General features: G+C 39.6%; 1 long non-coding RNA gene across 3 annotated transcripts in view; it reads left to right on the top strand.

Moving 5' to 3' along the window:
• Positions 1 to 4,296, top strand: part of LOC110354237 (uncharacterized) — a 46,907-nt gene extending 42,611 nt beyond the window's left edge. For 2 of the 3 annotated variants that reach the window (XR_002405909.4, XR_011812590.1), the window contains one exon: positions 1,243 to 2,672. This is a non-coding gene — a long non-coding RNA (uncharacterized lncRNA). The other variant, XR_002405908.4, reaches the window with a different exon arrangement.
• The last annotated feature ends 12,714 nt before the right edge of the window (positions 4,297 to 17,010 follow it).

The raw sequence follows: 17,010 nt of genomic DNA, 5'->3' as shown, positions 1-17,010 counted from the left end.
CCTTTTGAAAGTGCAGAAAGTGCAGTGGTGACTCCTTTCATGTGTGATATAGGGCCTTCTCCCACCATCAGTACCACTTGCCATGCTCTCTGCTACCCTCCAGCATCGTTTGTTTGTCTCTAGAGACACATGCTTACAGCCCCACGCCCTTATGTGTTTTAAACTTAGCACAATTGTCAGTGCTATGTCTCTTACCTTCTAGCAATTGCAAAAGAGTTGAGATATAATTAATTCCAAGAGAACAGTCAGGGAGAAAAATGCTGCATAAACCTCTTTGAGGGCCTGGTTCAATGTTCATTATAAAGCAGGTAGTCTCCTGTCAGCGTCAGCAGCCCCAGCTCAGCCTCCTTCCTTTCCCTTCTTCTGGCTCTGATGGAAAAGGATTGAAGGGTTTTGTGGAGGCTTCTGCCAATTCCTTGTGGTGTTTGGGTCTCCACATTGCCTCTCTGTGGCTTGCTGACCCCCACAGTTGGTCCTCTGAGGAGGGCACTTAGGCTGCCGAAGCAGGAGCTGCTCTTCTTGCAGCAACCCAACGTGGCCTGGAAAGAGGCTTGCAAAGGGGCTCTGGGTCCTCTGAGAAAGCTCTGTCCTGCTCAGGACAGAAAAGTGTAGATATTACAAACATGTTAATGTTAGGGACAGAAAGTATTTTTTTTTTTTTTAGTTTTGTTTAAACAGCAGTTTCTGGTGTGAAAATGACTGCAGATTCATTTTTTTTTTATTTATTCACAACCCCTGGCAACTGCAAGTATTATCTGTCAGAACATGACACAACATTTAACTGAATATAAATCCAGTTTTATTTATGTGGTAGCTAAGCCAGTATTTCAGCCGGTTTGATATTGGCTTCCCAGCCATCTCTTGACTACGTTTCAGTGCTCTCTTGGAGGGACTGTCGCAAAGGGAGGTTCACCGGGTTTCTATCCCTGCTGCCCCTGATAGGTGATGGGGAAGAGAGGGTGCTGATAATTCTGTTGATTTTATGAAGTGGAAACATCTTTATTCACAAAGGCCACTGCGATCATAAATTATAGGCAGTGTTGTTGATGGGGGGATGAGCTGAGTTAGTAACCTGGGGGTAGAAAGCACTGCATACTTATAGCTGTCCTATGCCCAAGTGAGCCTGTTTTTAAGACAATGATTCTTTCCTCTTTATTAAAGCTATGACCTCGTATGGTTGGCTTTTTCCAATTTTCTCGCTACTGTCTTGTCCTTTATTTTTCTGCCACTTCTGTCTTACAGCATTTCATATTTCTGAATGCATCATGAGGGGCGGGATTACCTCCCACTGAAGAATTATCTACTAGCCAATGTTGAAAGAAGGATATAAGACTTCATGGACCGGTGAACTAATACGATGTGAAATCCTATTTTCCTATCTTCCAAGTGTCTACAGAATTCCAAGTTAATGTACTTTATATTATATGGTTGCCACCTGTTTATATTATCAATAGTTTGAATATTTAAGTATTACACACTCCATTTCCTACCAATTTGAATTTAAAGAATGGTTTCCCTTAGTGTTTCTATTCTTCATTTTTTTTCTCCCCCAAACAAGTAGTGTGGCCAAGAATTATTAGATTTAAATATTTCATTAAAAATTATATAGTTCACAGCACAGATTTAATTGATCACACTCTTACCTGGTGTAAATCAACACAGCATTAATTCTAACAAGCTTTTTCACCAGCTGAGGATCTGCTTCTATGTATTGTTTTATTACTCTCAAAGCCCAGATGAGTGCATTTTTAGCTTTGAAGCAGGTTTACTTTTAACAGTTCAAAATCCCATTTCATTATCCTATGTACATTTCAGAAACATCATAAATCTCACGTAAACAGTCTATAGTTTCAGTGCATATATTTAAATATGTGATGATCCAAGGGCCTATTGCGTGCTGGCGCACAGACGTGTGGGTGGGTGAAAACACATCGACTCATAAGGGGTCGTTGGATCATTTCTGCATCTGGACTAATAAATGGCAACTGCAGTTAATGGAGAACAATGAATCTTGGAACAAAGGGAAAAAATAGCGCATCTGCTAAAAGGAAAGATGTGTCGAATACTGATTAGGAAAGAGATCTGGGAGTTGTTGTAGAAAATCTCTAAAGCATTCAGCTTAATGTGCAACTGCAGTGAAAAGGGCAAGCAGAATGCTGGCTTGTATTGCTGGAGGAAGGCAATATAAATCAAAGCAGCTGGCTTTGTTACTATCAGGCATTGTTTTGACATCACCCAAAGAACTGAACTTTATTTGTTATTGGTCACTACAGCTTCAGAAGAATGTGTTTTTTACTGGAGGGGATTTTGTGTGTAGCAAACTAAATTACCATCCTCTGCATTTTAAAATAATGGGGAGGAAGAAATAGGAAAAAAATCAGCTCATTAAGAAGTAAAATGTGTACTTGGACTGGTATAATTGTTTATTGCCAGCAAAGAGCAGTCTACAACTTGACCTGAGTTTCAATTTCAGAAAAAAAGATGTGGAAATATTACCTAAAATGCAGTGAATTCAGATTGAAAATCTCATTTCATGACAGCTCTAAAATGATGTGAGTTATCAATACAAAGACAGCAAATGATAGAGAAAATGTAACTGCAAGTGAATGAAAGGCACAGACATAATAAGCTCAGCGCGCTTATCTGCTTACAAGCATTTGAATTTTGTTGTGTGTTAATTTTACAGGATTCTCACAAAGAGCTCAGGAAGCGTTATGCTGAAAAAAGAAATACAAAACTCATCGCAGAACCCGTTGAAGCTTTTATGGGCTGTAGGCTGTCAGCATTTCCATCGTGGTTCCCTGCATGCAGAAGTCGACAATTCAGCTATAAATAATCACTGCTGGTTGGAAATTGGGTGTGTAAAACTCTAGCTAGAGTCAAGTCATCGTCTCTGTAAAAAGATACATAAAGGAGGTATTCTAAACAACAAAACTTCTTGTCATTCCTGTTACACTCAAAAAGAATATATGAGCCCAACAATATGCTTTTATTTGATTTGAAAAAGAAAAAAAAAAAGATTATTTACCTACTTCTCCTCCTTGTACATTTGTAACGTGAAATTCCATGGGAATGTTAAAAATGACTGTACTTTCTCCAAAGCTGTCATCTAAATTCAGTGGAAAAAAACTCCAGGCACATCAGGTACAGCACATCGCTCTTCACCTGTACACCATCCGTGGCTGTAGGGTGCTCACAGCAGAGCTGCAGAAGCAGGGCAGCCCCAACTTCTCCTGCCCCTGGAGAGTGTTTTCTGGTGGGCCACCCATCCTGACAGAGCAACTGAATGTCAGCCTAAACTCCTACGGTCCTCTTGAAGAGGGGTCAGGGCTTTTTGAACCATTACGTATCTGGAACCAGCTCTTAATGGTAAGAGCTGCAGGTTGTACTAATCACATAACAAATGAGCACACTCTCTATGCAAGGTTTTCTGTAGCACAGGACTGCACAGCCTGAAATACCAGCCAGTTCCACTGGGACAGAACATCTCTGGTCTTCTGGGCTACAAGGAGAAGTTCACTCATTTCCCAAATCTGATTCCATTCTGATTTGAAAAGAATTTAGAAGTAATATTTTCAGGCTGTGATTACCTGTCATATCAAGTGAAGTGATGATAGCTGAGAAAGATGCCTTCTTATCTTTTCCTTTTGCTGTATCCAGCTCAAGATGGGTGATGTTCACCTTCCCTGTTATGTCTGTGATACAAGCTGATAGTCAAGATTTAATCCTGGGGAATAGTTTCAGTCCCTTGAGCCTGCTACAGTGCAGCAGATGCTCAAGTAGTCCAACTTCAGTTAAACTCTTATGTCTCAATTTAAAAACCAGATGTATTATTTTGTAGTTATATTCCACTCGAGGTCCAACAACAGGAAAAAATTAGAAAGAAGTGTGGTGTGAGTTGAACAGTTTTCACTTTAATGGTATTTTAATAATCAGGAAAGTCACCCATGTATAGTAACAATAAATTGCTTTGCTACAGGGTAATATAAACTTTAACAAGTATAATAAATATTTCTGCTTGACCAAGAAAACTGAAATAGTGGAAACTGTTTAAATGTGTGTATCAGAATGAATGAAGATGAAAAAATGATGAGTATTAAAAAAAATAATAATTTATATTTTTGTGTTAAATCTCCAACTGTATTTACAGAAAACAGAATTTGGGACACTGATTTGTTTTTTAAAAGCCACAGGAAAGAGACTGATGTCAGAAGTACTATAGCAGTTTAAGAGATGTCCAGATTTCAAGATCCATTGCTTTATCTTAATATCTCCTTTCAGGTGTCATACCTCAACTTGTCTAACTGTCTAAAAGTGGAACTTTTTTCTTTTTTCTTTTTTTTCTTTAATTTTTAATATGTTAAACCCATATCACTATGCTTCTCCGAAAAATCTTTTGGAAATTTATTGTATGTACATACAGAACATATCTGAAAAAGAATAGTCATGGGTCCTAAAATAAAATAATAACTGGAAAAAAACAAACAAACAAAAAAAAAACACATTAGTGAGAGATGAGAATTAAATGCACTACCCTACCCCATAATCAAAAGATCAGAATCTAGTGTAAGTGGTTTAGAAAATCATTTGCACGTGAATTGTCAAAAGTGTTGGAGCAGTAAAGTGCTATAAACAATGCAAGGCTCGTAGTATTGTCCATTCCTAGTGTAAGCCTGCTTTTATACTCTAGTTGAAATCAATGAAATTTTAGTGTCATGTAGCTACAAAACTCTGATTTATTTCTTTTCATATCGTTACTAAAGTAAAATGGGATTGAAGCATTCAAGATTATTTAAAAGAGAGGTTTCCATCTCTATATTTCTTTAAGCTAGAGATTTGTTTGTGGTAGACCATGCAGTTCAATAAATACAACCATGATTTTTTCATAGGAAAACTCCTTTCCTGGGAGTTACAGATGTGGTCCTTGCCAAGGCAGTATATCTCAGTGATACAGAGACAGACCAAGATTGTTTCCCATTTCCCATCAACAGCCAAGGGCTGTGGCAAAGGAATATTACAAGGCCCTGAGCCAGGAAGAACTTGTCTGTATGAAATTACAGGTAATGAAAAATAGTAAAAAGTGATAACTTCATTAGGCCCTTTTATCCTATTTGTCATTAATGGCATGCTAATATGGAACAGAAGGAGCGCATTTTACTACTTGGAAACTGGGGTTTCATGCTTGCATCAACCTTTCTTTGCAGTTGTTTTGATACCAGTCTTTCACACTTTCTGTAAAGGATGCATTATAACTTCATTTAATTTTCTTTCCAAAGCTATTATATTTTTCTCCTGCTAAGAAATGTCTAACTTGAGTCAGAACATCTACAACAGCTATTTTCATCTCCCTCTTTTTCCCCACAGAGATCGTCAGTTAGCTCAAACTTATAAGTCCTTTATGTTAGACATATCTAATCCAGGCACGACCAGTATTTTAGAGAGAGATACAGTTTTCAGTATGACTTGGGTGTTCCTGCATCTCTCTCTGGACATTTTCAACATTTTTTTTTTTTCTTTACTGACTTGTAGGTTTTTTTTTTTTTTTTTTTTTTTTTCTGTGTATCTTTTTCATTTTGCTTTGTTGGAGAGGTGAAAGGTGGAGAAAGACTGCTTTCCAATTGCTGCTTTTATTTTTATGTTTTTCATTACCTTTTTCCTACTTTCCTACTTCTCTTTCCTTGCTTCCAAACTGTTTCTAAAGGAACAAAAAAGCGTTGCCCTGGGTAGATGTCACCAGTATTTACACTTTCTCTGCAAGGGACAAATGTCATGCAAACAGGTGCAGTATAATCTTCTGACAACACCATAATCCCTATTGTTGCAGATCACTGCAAGGTCAAATTATAACAAAGAATGTATAAATTTTCCCCATCTAGCCCCGGAGAAGAGCAGCTTAATTCAGTGCGGTGTTAGTAAAAGAAGCGCAGGAAACTTGAAGTTGACCTTTTGATCTTCCAGCCGTAAGTTTAAAATAAAATCTCACTGATTGTCTCCTCCAATTTTGTTTCAGATTTCTTTCTGTATTCTCTGATGTGCAGGTATAACCTCTGGAGGTGCATTTCCAGCATTCTGTCTTGTCATCAAATGAATGGAGGATGCTGTGCTACAGGAGGGTTTCACACATTGCTCTGATTTGGTTCACTACACTGCCTTTTCCTGACTTTTCAACTGTGCCAAATAATTTCATTCATTTCTGCTTTCTGTAAACACTGTAGAGAAAAATTATTTTCTGAGAGAGCAGCTTCCCTATTCCTGTGTGGCTGCTGTGTGCTTTTGTAGCAGGCATTTCAAAATACAGGCACAAGGATCTTGGTGGATAAAAATCAAAGCAGGTTTATGTGCTGAGGTGAGCAACCTGAATGAAATGACACTGCAGTCATGAGCACAGGCTCCCATTAGAGTTGTTTCAGGTAGACAGTGCACAATATCTTTTGTAACTCAAATAGACTTATTCATGTGCATGAAGGAGCATGTGCAGGAGTCTAATGTAAAGATAAAGATTAAATGAAACTGCAACCCAGTCACTCCCTCATTTTGTAATAGTATACATAGACATGAAGGCTGATTGTCAGGGATGCTCAAGAGGTAGAGCAGCTGTAAATTTGTCTATACATGTTCAGTCTCTGATGATTTTCCTGAAGATGCTGGGATCAAAGCATCCAGCACTTCTCAGGGCAGTCTGAAGGTGGCTGCAGAAGGAGCCAACAGATAGGGACGCTGGTCCTGTCAGTTGTGGGCTAATTTTGGCGCGTGCTTCTCTGCCTGTCTCCTCTAACCAGAAGTGACCCAGCCCTCTCCTGCACTGACTTGGCCAGTGGTGTTAGGTAAACGTGATGCATATCCATAGCAAAATTTTGGTTTAAGACAGCTTTGTGAGTCTATGACAGAATAAAGGCAATTTACCAAGAATGGAATATTTAGTTTCTTGTTAGGACAAGGAAATGGTTTTATGAAGTCGTCACCCAGCAGAAAACATATGGATTTCTTTGTTTTCTGATGGGACAGTACAGATTCCCACGTGAAGGAGGTTGAGGTGACTGCCACCCACATGAGCAGTGCAGTGCTGGGAACACCTTGTGTCCCTTCTCTGTTTGCACAGGGAATCGTGCAGGCAGTGGGGAGTAATTAGAATTGATTTCTGCTGTCTGGGTTGCACACATGGATTCTTCTATAATTGAGAGAGATTTCACTGATGGAATTGAGCTGATTAGCCTGAACAAAGTAATGTCGCATCCACATGCATCCTGCCTTCATGTAATTATAATTGTTGGTCTTCCAAGAACAACTGAGATTGGGTCGCTGTTCACTGGAGTACTCTGTAGATGTGTAGGAGGAGATAGTTTCTTCTCCTAAGTACTTCCAGTCTAAACGGAGAATGAAAAGGCAAGAATAGCAAGAGAGAGAAAAGGAGGCGAAGTAGTCTGCTGAGCTCAGATGGGAGGAACGTGACTGAACTGAGTAGAACAACAATGTCCAGGAGCTTTGATCCGCCAGTTTGTCCACTGGATCACATCCATGGTCTTTTCAAGCCACTCTAGTACAGGCACCTTTTGATTTAATTAATTTATTTAATATGCTCTGTCTTTAAAAAGAAAAATAAATTGATGGGCTTGTAAAGAGGGACTGAAAACAAATGCCTTTGTTTTAAAATTAGCAAATTTTCAATGAGTTCATAATGGAAACCTTCTCACACAAAGCCTTGTAGCAGAAATTTATATTTATTTGCAATTTACTGCTTAGGAAGATGCTAGCTTTTGTTTACCTTAGCAGTGTTGTCTCTATCACCCCTAGACAGGTAAAATCCCATTGCAAACTTCTTTAAAAGAATATATCTTTTTTTTCTGTTATTGTTGTTCTTCATGATTTATGGACATATTTAAAAGGTTTACTGTAAGAAGAGCTCTGCCATCACACATTTACATAAGCTCCTTATGTCAGACAATAGCTTTGTTTGTTCCTGTGTATACCATGAATTTTTCCTCCATGTTTAAATGTGGATTCACATTTGGGGATGATAAAAGGGTTTGAAATTAAGCTGCTCCTTAAGTTAGCTGCAGCACCTTGTTTCAATTAGGCAATCAGACATTATAATAATCCCTATCTGGAAGACTCTCCCACTGTGTAAATGAAAGACTGGAAGCAAGAACGCCTGAGACCAACACCTCTCCCTTCCCCAATTCATTCATCCTCTGAATATTTTCATGCAGCACCTTTCAACATACTCAGATCTAGTTCTGCCTTTACCTCACTAACTCTCCCAAACGTAGCCCACTGATAAAATCAGAGTTCAGAAATTTTTCAAACAGTTGTTTCTTTGTGAAATGTTAGGTACAGTTTTTGCTCCCATCAGCACCTGAGATACAAAATCCCATATGATGAACCATGTGAACAAGCTGTGTAATTAAATGGTATATGCTTCCCTGAGGATATTTTCATTTTATTGGTATTTTCTAGAAAGTGCTTACATTGAGTCTGCTTGAAATAGAGAAAGCACCAGTCTGTGTGTCTGTTTTGGTTTGTCTGATTAATAAAGGAAATTATATGTATTTCAGTTGAAGATACTGTCTGATATGGCTTGTAGAGCCCTGTGGAATGGAATAATGCCCCACATAATCTTGTATTTCTCTTTTGCCAATGCCTTTCAGCATTCAAATAGATTTGCTGGTGCTTCTTTAAGCTGGAGGCTGTGTCTGTGTTTCTGCTGACAGGTCCCTGTGAGGCTGCGGTGCTGGCTAGAGAGGTACTGCCCTGACATAGGGAAAAACAGTAAATATGTCATTTGTGTTCATGTTGAAGAGATTTCCACATGGAAACTGAGGGGACAATTGGTGCACTGGAGGCATGAGGAGGCTGCATGAGCCATGGGGAGGGGATGAGGCTGAGCTCCCTGCCAGGTGTCTGTCTGACCAGGTGGGTGACCCTGGGCATCTGCTGGAGACTGGCAGCAGGATGGCTCTTCTACATCCCACAGACACCCTGTAGGAAGGCATGGGGCTCTCTGAGCAGTCACTGAAACAAGCAGCTATACAATTATACACACTGCATATCAGTAAAACACCTTATCTTGCAAACAGTTGTGCTTTCCCTGACTTTGATGCTTTTTCTCAATAACTATTTAGTGTCAGCTTCATGTGTTTTAATTCATTCCAATTCTCCAAACCAGCAGCAGCTGAAGCACTGATTTCTCCAATTAGTGCAGCCTTGCTCCTGCATGTTAATATTGTCCTCAAGCTGCTTTCTCCTCCAAGAAGTGCACTTTTAAGACAACCAATTCTTCAGTTTAGTTCAGGTCAACCGAAGTGAGGTTAATTTTCAGGAGCAAACATTGGTGAAAAAATACTGATTTCCTTGTCAGACAGAGGCAGTAAGGCAGGGACAGATGGCAGGATAGTAAATTCCACCTTTTCTGTACTGTAATCCAGGGTCTGATATACTATTAGGTAGTAAGAAGCTGTCTATTCAACAAAGGGTTTTGTTCTGTTATTTGTGTCACAGTATCTTAATGATTTACTTGTGAATTTAGTAGGTACAGTAATGTTCATAGCTGGTCACTATAAGTATTGCATCTTCTCAGGAAAGAGAATGTTACCTGAGGAAAGTGTGTGTGTGTGTGGTAGGTAGGGAGAGAGGAATCTGACACCATCTATATGCAATAAAGGTCTGACGCATGTTCCTTTAATTTGAGAAATGCCCACAAGGGCAATAGCTCAGACGGTGAGCCTGTGTCTCCTATTTGCAAGACTCCTTACCTAAGAAATCTGTTCCACAAGACTTACAAATAGAAAAGTACTTGGGATTTACCTACCTCAGGCAGTACAGACCAGCACAAAGCTAGCCTTGAAGAAACCTGCTTCAGATGAGAAGCATTTGCTTTACCTTAAAAAATCTGGGATTATTTCACAGACCCAAGAAAAGAACGATGGTACTTTCAAAACCAAACAGTACGCCTGTGTCTCGCTGAATCATCATTCGTTTGACTGGACAGCCTTCGCATGGCACGCAGTTCATGGGCTTGCTGAGGTCCTACCTCTCACAAGGCTTTGCTGGCTTGAATTTGGAGAGTATCACAGACACCATTAAATAAGCGCCAGCATCTACTGACAGTCTACAACCAGAAACCACACCACTGGCTCCACTGCCACGGGTGAGATCGTGGTGCTGTGGCACCAGGAGAGGGCACCAGAAGCTCTGACTCTTCCTCTGTGCCCCAGGACTGGAGGTGCACAGGAGGAAGTCATCCACAAAGCAACATTTCTCTTCTGGACATACCCTTTCATTCCCAGATTTAGAGCTACCTCGTGGTCTGACCTGGAAAGGCTGGGTTTTTACCCACGAGAGCTGGCAGTGCCCTGTGTAGGTCATTTTTATTTTTATTTTTTTTATTTTTTACTGGCAGTACTGAGAGGACATATATTCATGCACAGCATGATACTCAGAGCTGGCATTAACTGGTACGTTGATTAGCAGTTTTAGCAAAGAGCTGAAGATATAATTGGGAGGAAGAGTGAACTGCATGCAATCTCACTTGTGCCGCAAAGGTGTGAGGTTCATTAGCAAAACAGTGTCGGTGAATTTGTCTTTCCTCTTTCATCCTGCGGAGACTGCGTGAATTGGCTTGTGGTAGTTTTGATTCTGTGCTTAAATACTGCTGTCTGATTTGCAGCCTTTGAATAGTTTTAGGCAGATTGCAAAGCTGAATGAAGTGGGAGCAGTGAGCAAACCATGTGTGCCTGGGGAGAGGCAGAAAGGGGCTTGCTTTCAGCAACGGCCTGCAGAGAAGGTGGGATAGAAAGCCTGAGGAGGCTCCAGTCATCTCCTGACCTTTCTGCAGTCAGACATGTTTGCCTGGCGTGCTCACATGAATGCGTCCACCTAACACCTGCCTTGTGCAAGTTCATACTCGAAGATAGTAATCGAGTCTGGGAGAAAGCTGCCTTGGCTTGCAGGCTGTGAGCGTCAGACTGACTACACAAAGGACTGCAGGTCCGAAACCAGGCTGATTTGCCAAGAAAGGAATTAGAGGCAGTAGCTTGGGTGATGCATGTTATCCCAGATGAAATATCAGACTTGCAGTGATTATTTTCAGCCTTAGAGCACTGAGAGTTGCTGAATTGTTTCAGGTGTTGGAACTCTTATCTCCAAATCACCACTGCTATCCTGGCACTGCGTTGTGTCTTCAGGTCTTTCTTCCTGCAGCTTTAGGGTGGATACAGCTTTGAAATTAATTGGACAAATATAAGGCATCTGTTCATTAAATTTGTACCACATACAACAGTCGCTGGGTCTCTGTAGACAAAACCTTTGGCATTCAGCACAGTGATGCTGTAAATGCCTACAGGTGGTCACAGAAGTTCACACCCTGGGCTTTCTTATGAACAATGCCATCTTAGAAATGCTTTCATGTTAAGAATTTGAATATGTGTGTTTAGTTAGTATGTATATGAAATAATATCCATGTCTTTTTTCAGCTTTGAACCTACACACAGAGATTCCCTACCTAACTGTCATCATTGCACATCCAGGATTCGAAACCTCAGCAGCCCTTTGCCAGCTGCTTCCATGAGACCCCAAAGATTTCTCTTCTTCCCCAGGCTGAAAGGGTCCAACACCCCCAAGGACCCTCCTCACTGACAGGGCTTCCCAGTGGCCCCCTAGTCACCAGCCTGGCCCCATCTCCTGCTGGTCCTGACCAGGCCTCGGGGGTGCCCCAGGCCTGACCTCCTTTGCACCTTGGGACTGTCCCTACCCCAGCCCATCTTGGATACAGAGGGATGGCACAGCGTTGGCCCTACCACCACTCGCTCATCCTTCCCCTTGCCCTTTTTCCCTTCCCAATCCTCTTCCTTTTTAACTTCTTCATTTTTTAATTTTCACTTCAAAAGATCCCTTCCCCGCCAGTCCCCTGAGCTCCTTTCCATTAGAGAAAATTGTCCAAAATAACCATCATAATGCCACAGAACGAAAAGATGAAAAAATTTTATGTTTAAGAAAAACTGCAGAAAGAACATTAATCTATGAAGCATGTGGCTTTATTGCCAACCCCCTGCTACATTGCCATTGTTTGTGCTATTCTGTCTGATTTCTGTCTTTTTGAATGTTATCTTAGGAGTGTGCACACAGCCTAATATAGCACTGAACTTGCAGTCATTACTGCCATAGAAATAATGATAAATTGTTCTACAAGCAAAACAAATCTTGTGCAAATTGGATAGCAAAAAATGTTTCTCAAGAAGCTTTAATTAAGCCAGTATTATATTTCTCTCCTGATTCAGAAGTGATTTGTTCATTTGATCACGCCCTTGTTTCACTGAGGTATCACTCTCTTGCCTGTTGGCACTACTTCTGATTTACACCAGCGGTCAAAACTGCATTCCTCTATTATTCTCTCTCTCTCTCTTTTTTTTTTTTTTTTTTTCTTTTTTTTTTACTAATTCCAGCTTGTCTTTGGCCTTTTTGGGTTCTGTAACTCCTGCAGGCAAGTGAAAGCACTTGTATGCTACAGGTGAAAAGTGTGGCGCTAATTTAAGCCTCATTATTCATTGTCATTCTTACAAGAGATAGAGACACGAGCATTGGTGCAATTTATCTTACTCTTTGGGTTTCAGTCCAAGCAGCTAACCTCATGAGTGTAAATACCCATAGCCATTCCTTAGCCTCTTCATGGGTTGAGCCACATTTGACTTCCTCTCACCTTTCAGTGATTTGCATGCTGAGCTTGCAACAGAAATTTCTCCATCTCTGTGCACAACTTGCAGCACTGCTTGCATGCTTTCCCATAGTTTTGTCAACCTACAGAGCTGATGGAGATCTATGGCCTCTCACATTTCCACCTAATAACCTTTTATTTGGTGGACAGAAGTAGAGCTTTCTGGGAAACATGTATGCAAAGTTTCCCTCAATTTATGTTTAGGGTAAAGATTAACTGCATGTCTTGAAGGCTAAATACTTTCTATGAATTGATATCATAGGGAAAATATTTGATTTCATCTATACCATTGTCTGTTATCAGTATTATATTCGTGCCTTATGTAATGAGCCAATACACATCACAACATAATTTGAAGAGACAGCATGTTGTATCTAGAAATTCAATTCAATTTTTTAAACTACATTTGACAATTGATATGTTAGTAACCACAATAGATGCCCACAGGGGTTATCTGGGATGCCTGACTCTGTTACAGAGGTGTTTAAAATGAGCCTTGGCAGAATGGTCTGTGACCACATCTAGATCAGCTGTGGTTTAAAACAACTTTTGTCAGCATAGGGCTCATCATAGCCTGGACATCCACAGCTATGGTGAATCTTATAGCTTGCTTAATAATTTAAGTTCAAAGAACACCTTTTCATGAGAAATCTTGAGTCAAAACACATAGGAATTCAAGTATTTCTTGTTGTATCTTTGTTGTTTGTTTGTTAGTTTTCAGTGAAGCACAAAGCTATATGAACTGTTCACACCTCCAGCCATTGCTTTGAAGTTTTCAGTGATTTTTTTTTTTTATCTGAAAACGTGATCTTTTTTTTTTTAATATGATTTTTTCTCAGATGTTCTTGAGAAGCACAACTTGCTAGACCATTTTATATTTTGACACAGAACATTAAAAATACTCAGCTGCATATGGTAAATCAATACTGTCTCCTGTTTAAATATCTGATCTGATCTAATATGTGACTGTCTCTTAAACTTTTTGTGGATTTTTTGCCAACACTACTAAAATTTAAATTAACAGTCGAGTAATATTAGACAGTAAATCATTCTCTTGCATCTCCTGGGCTGTATGCAACACACACACTCAGCACATCACAGTTGGACACAGGATCACACCCATGTGCAGGCCAACCCAAACTGTCAGATAAGGATGGCACAGCAATGTGTCCCATCTAGCTGCTTAATGAATTCACATCTGCAGTCTAGGGATTATAGGAAGCTGACACCTAGGGCCCCAAATCTTGCTGACTCTTTCTCTTTCAGTTCCTTCTTCCGGAGTGTAGGCACAGAGATCTGCCAGAGTGCGTTGGTTACAGGGTAAATTAAATCCCACAGCATCCTTTCACCCATCTGGAAACAGCAATTCTGCCTGATTCCCATTGACCCCACAAGATTAATGGGCAGTTGATAGCCTTTATATTCTAATTTTCCACCTAAGAGCCCCATTATATTTTGACTCTTGTGCCTGAAGAAATGCATCTTCATGTAGAATTAAAAATTTTATGAGTGCAAAAGACAGACCAGAGGAAGTCATGCCTATATTGAATTTTTCCTTTGTGTTTCAATCCCTGCTTCCTCCTGCATTGGACAGACAGTTTATAAGAAATACCTTTTGTAATGGCTAGTATTAGTGTTTTTGTTATTGTTGTTCTTTTGTTTGTTTGTTTGTTTTTGTCTTTTTTTTTTTTTTCTGTACTTACATTATTTAACATCCCTCTCTTTTTATCTGCAGTCAGTCCAATCTCTTGACAATAAAGGTTAAAGAAAAAATCATCCGTTTTCGACAAATACATAAGATTATATCTACTGACTGTGGCAAGAAGAGAAAATATGGCCCCTTCTACAAACCAGGGGATGACAATGAATCCTGAAGATATCTATATAGGTAAGAATGAGATAGTCACATACAGAGAAGAAACATCTGAAACAGTTTTGTATTTTATTCACAGTTAGGAAGAAAATGGTAACCTCTTCTTCCTTCCCTCTCCATTTGTCAAGCAAGCATGTAAACCTTTTAAAGCATTTCAGTGCATCGTGGATAGCACTGGGGAAGGATATGTATTCCAGTAATGGTAAGAGAAATATAAATGCTTTGGGTGTTCACAATGTGGACACAGGATTGAATATAGCTTTCTAGAAACAATTGCTTTTAGAAAAGTTCCTTTTGTATATTGGTGATTACTGTCATCATGGCAAAATTATGTCTGACTTGCATTCCTGTCCTGAGCTGGGATGTTGGCATGGGGATTTCTTTCTTCAGTGGTTGTATAAAGGATGTGTGCGACTCTTCAAGTGTGGAATATACGCTAGGCTGTGCTCACAGGTCTCTTAAGAGGTTGGTTTTGTATACCGAAAATGTAACTGTTTTGCTTTTTGTGATTTTAATAAAAATTATTATGAATCTGTCATACAAATGCATTTAACTCACAAATGAAGCAAGACACTTTAAAAATATACTTTCCATTGTGCTTTTGCCTGCTGTGGTGTGTTCTGCAAAGTCACTGCCAGAGAAACACATATGAGCCCAGCAAAAAACAGATGGCTAAAGGACTGAGAAAGCAGTTTCACTGAGTTGAAATCTGGGAGCTGTTAGAGATGATAGATATATTTAGAATAGCATATAGGATAAATTTTCAGCTGGTGGAAGCTGTCACAGCTATATTAGCATCTTGGAGCTTGAAGTCAGCTCATCTTGAACTTCAAGTGAAACTATGGTAATTTACACCGAGGCTGCATTCTCTATCATTAAATCAGTATGTAGCATAGTACACTCATGTGAATCTAAATACAGGTGAATTTGACAGCAGTTTTTCTTAGATGGCATTGTTTTCCCTCAGCGTTGGATTTAACATCTAGCCAAACTGGTATGTACATTTAAGATGAAAGCTATCTCCACTCTTGCTGTTGAATTTGAGGGAATATATGACTTCTCTGAGACACTTTTCCAAGCTTTCAAGCAAGATTCAGGTGTTGTAACCAGTGATTTTTCCTGCTCCCTCCCAGGGCTGGACTACACTGACTAGGATAGGAGGATGCCAGAGCAGAACAAGCCTGTGGAGTTCGCTGCAGCTGGAGCCACTTCAGATCTAGGCAGGTCTCAAAACCAGATTCTATTTTTACTGATCATAGGAGTGGGATTAATGGGTTTCTTTTGAGGTCATCTTCACAGCAGTACACCCTTGGTTTGTTACAGGGTCCTGTTGACCCGGACCTTGTCCTTAATTGTGCTTTGGTCACCAATATGTAACAGCAAGAGCTGTAGCTGCAGCACAACTGCTGTAATCTACTCACATAACCTTCTTATAATGTACATTCCTCTTTCAATCTTTTATTTTCTTGAGCTAAAAAGTATTTTTAAGAAGAAAATATGTAGTCTTCATGTTACGGTAACATATTGTGAATAATTTACCTTGACTAGGAAAAATTTGCCATAGGGTTAATTAAATTCACTGTTTAGGAAAAAAAAAAAAAAAAAAAAAAAAAAAAAAAAAAAAAGGAAAGCAAAACCCAATTTTATCATCTGCCTGTAATTAGATCTTGTTATACTTTGTCAGCTAGACAGAGAAGCTCTCCATTACAAAATACCTATTCCCTCTGGTACCCACAGACTGGGATCTAATCACCTCTTAACATGCTACTTGATGAATTCTCATTGCTCACTAAGAGATGCACTTTCCAACCTTGCAGTTGTTTGCTCGGCTCCCATCTGAATCCTAACAAGTAGTTTGCCATCCATCCTGAGCTGCAGACCATAGTAGACATTTCAATTCCAAAATATATACTGGCACAAAATAAAAAAAGCAATAGAGACTCTCCATATCTACTTAATATCCTCTGCTTATACAGCTATGGATTTTGTAGACCTTCTGATAGTTCTGAATCATTCAGAAATCCTTCTCAGACTTATGCTCCACTCAGAGTATAGGTTCTCCATATGGATCCTGGGATGATGACTTACATCCCTTATTCCTTGCTTTGTCACATTACATTTACTGGCTGTTTCCAAAAAGTGTACTGCTTGCTTACAGCCAAATGGTTAAGGTCACCCTGCACCATGGACTTCCATTTACTGTTAGTTTTAATCAGGTAGTTTTAGAAGTATTGATCCTTTAATCTTGATAGTGAAAAAAGATGTTAAGTATGGCCAGAACAGTCTACTAAAACTATTGTGGTATGCCGTTAAACCTTACAAGTACAATTGTAAGGCATGCAATTGTACAATTGTGACCATTCTGATAATCCCCAGGCTCTAGAGTGAGTCCTTGTTTTCATTCTTGTAAGAATGTAGTTTTTGATATATA

The sequence above is a fragment of the Anas platyrhynchos genome, chromosome 13 (genome assembly GCF_047663525.1).
Source record: "Anas platyrhynchos isolate ZD024472 breed Pekin duck chromosome 13, IASCAAS_PekinDuck_T2T, whole genome shotgun sequence".
Taxonomy (NCBI): Eukaryota; Metazoa; Chordata; class Aves; order Anseriformes; family Anatidae; genus Anas; species Anas platyrhynchos.
This window is presented reverse-complemented; position numbering and strand designations above follow the sequence as displayed.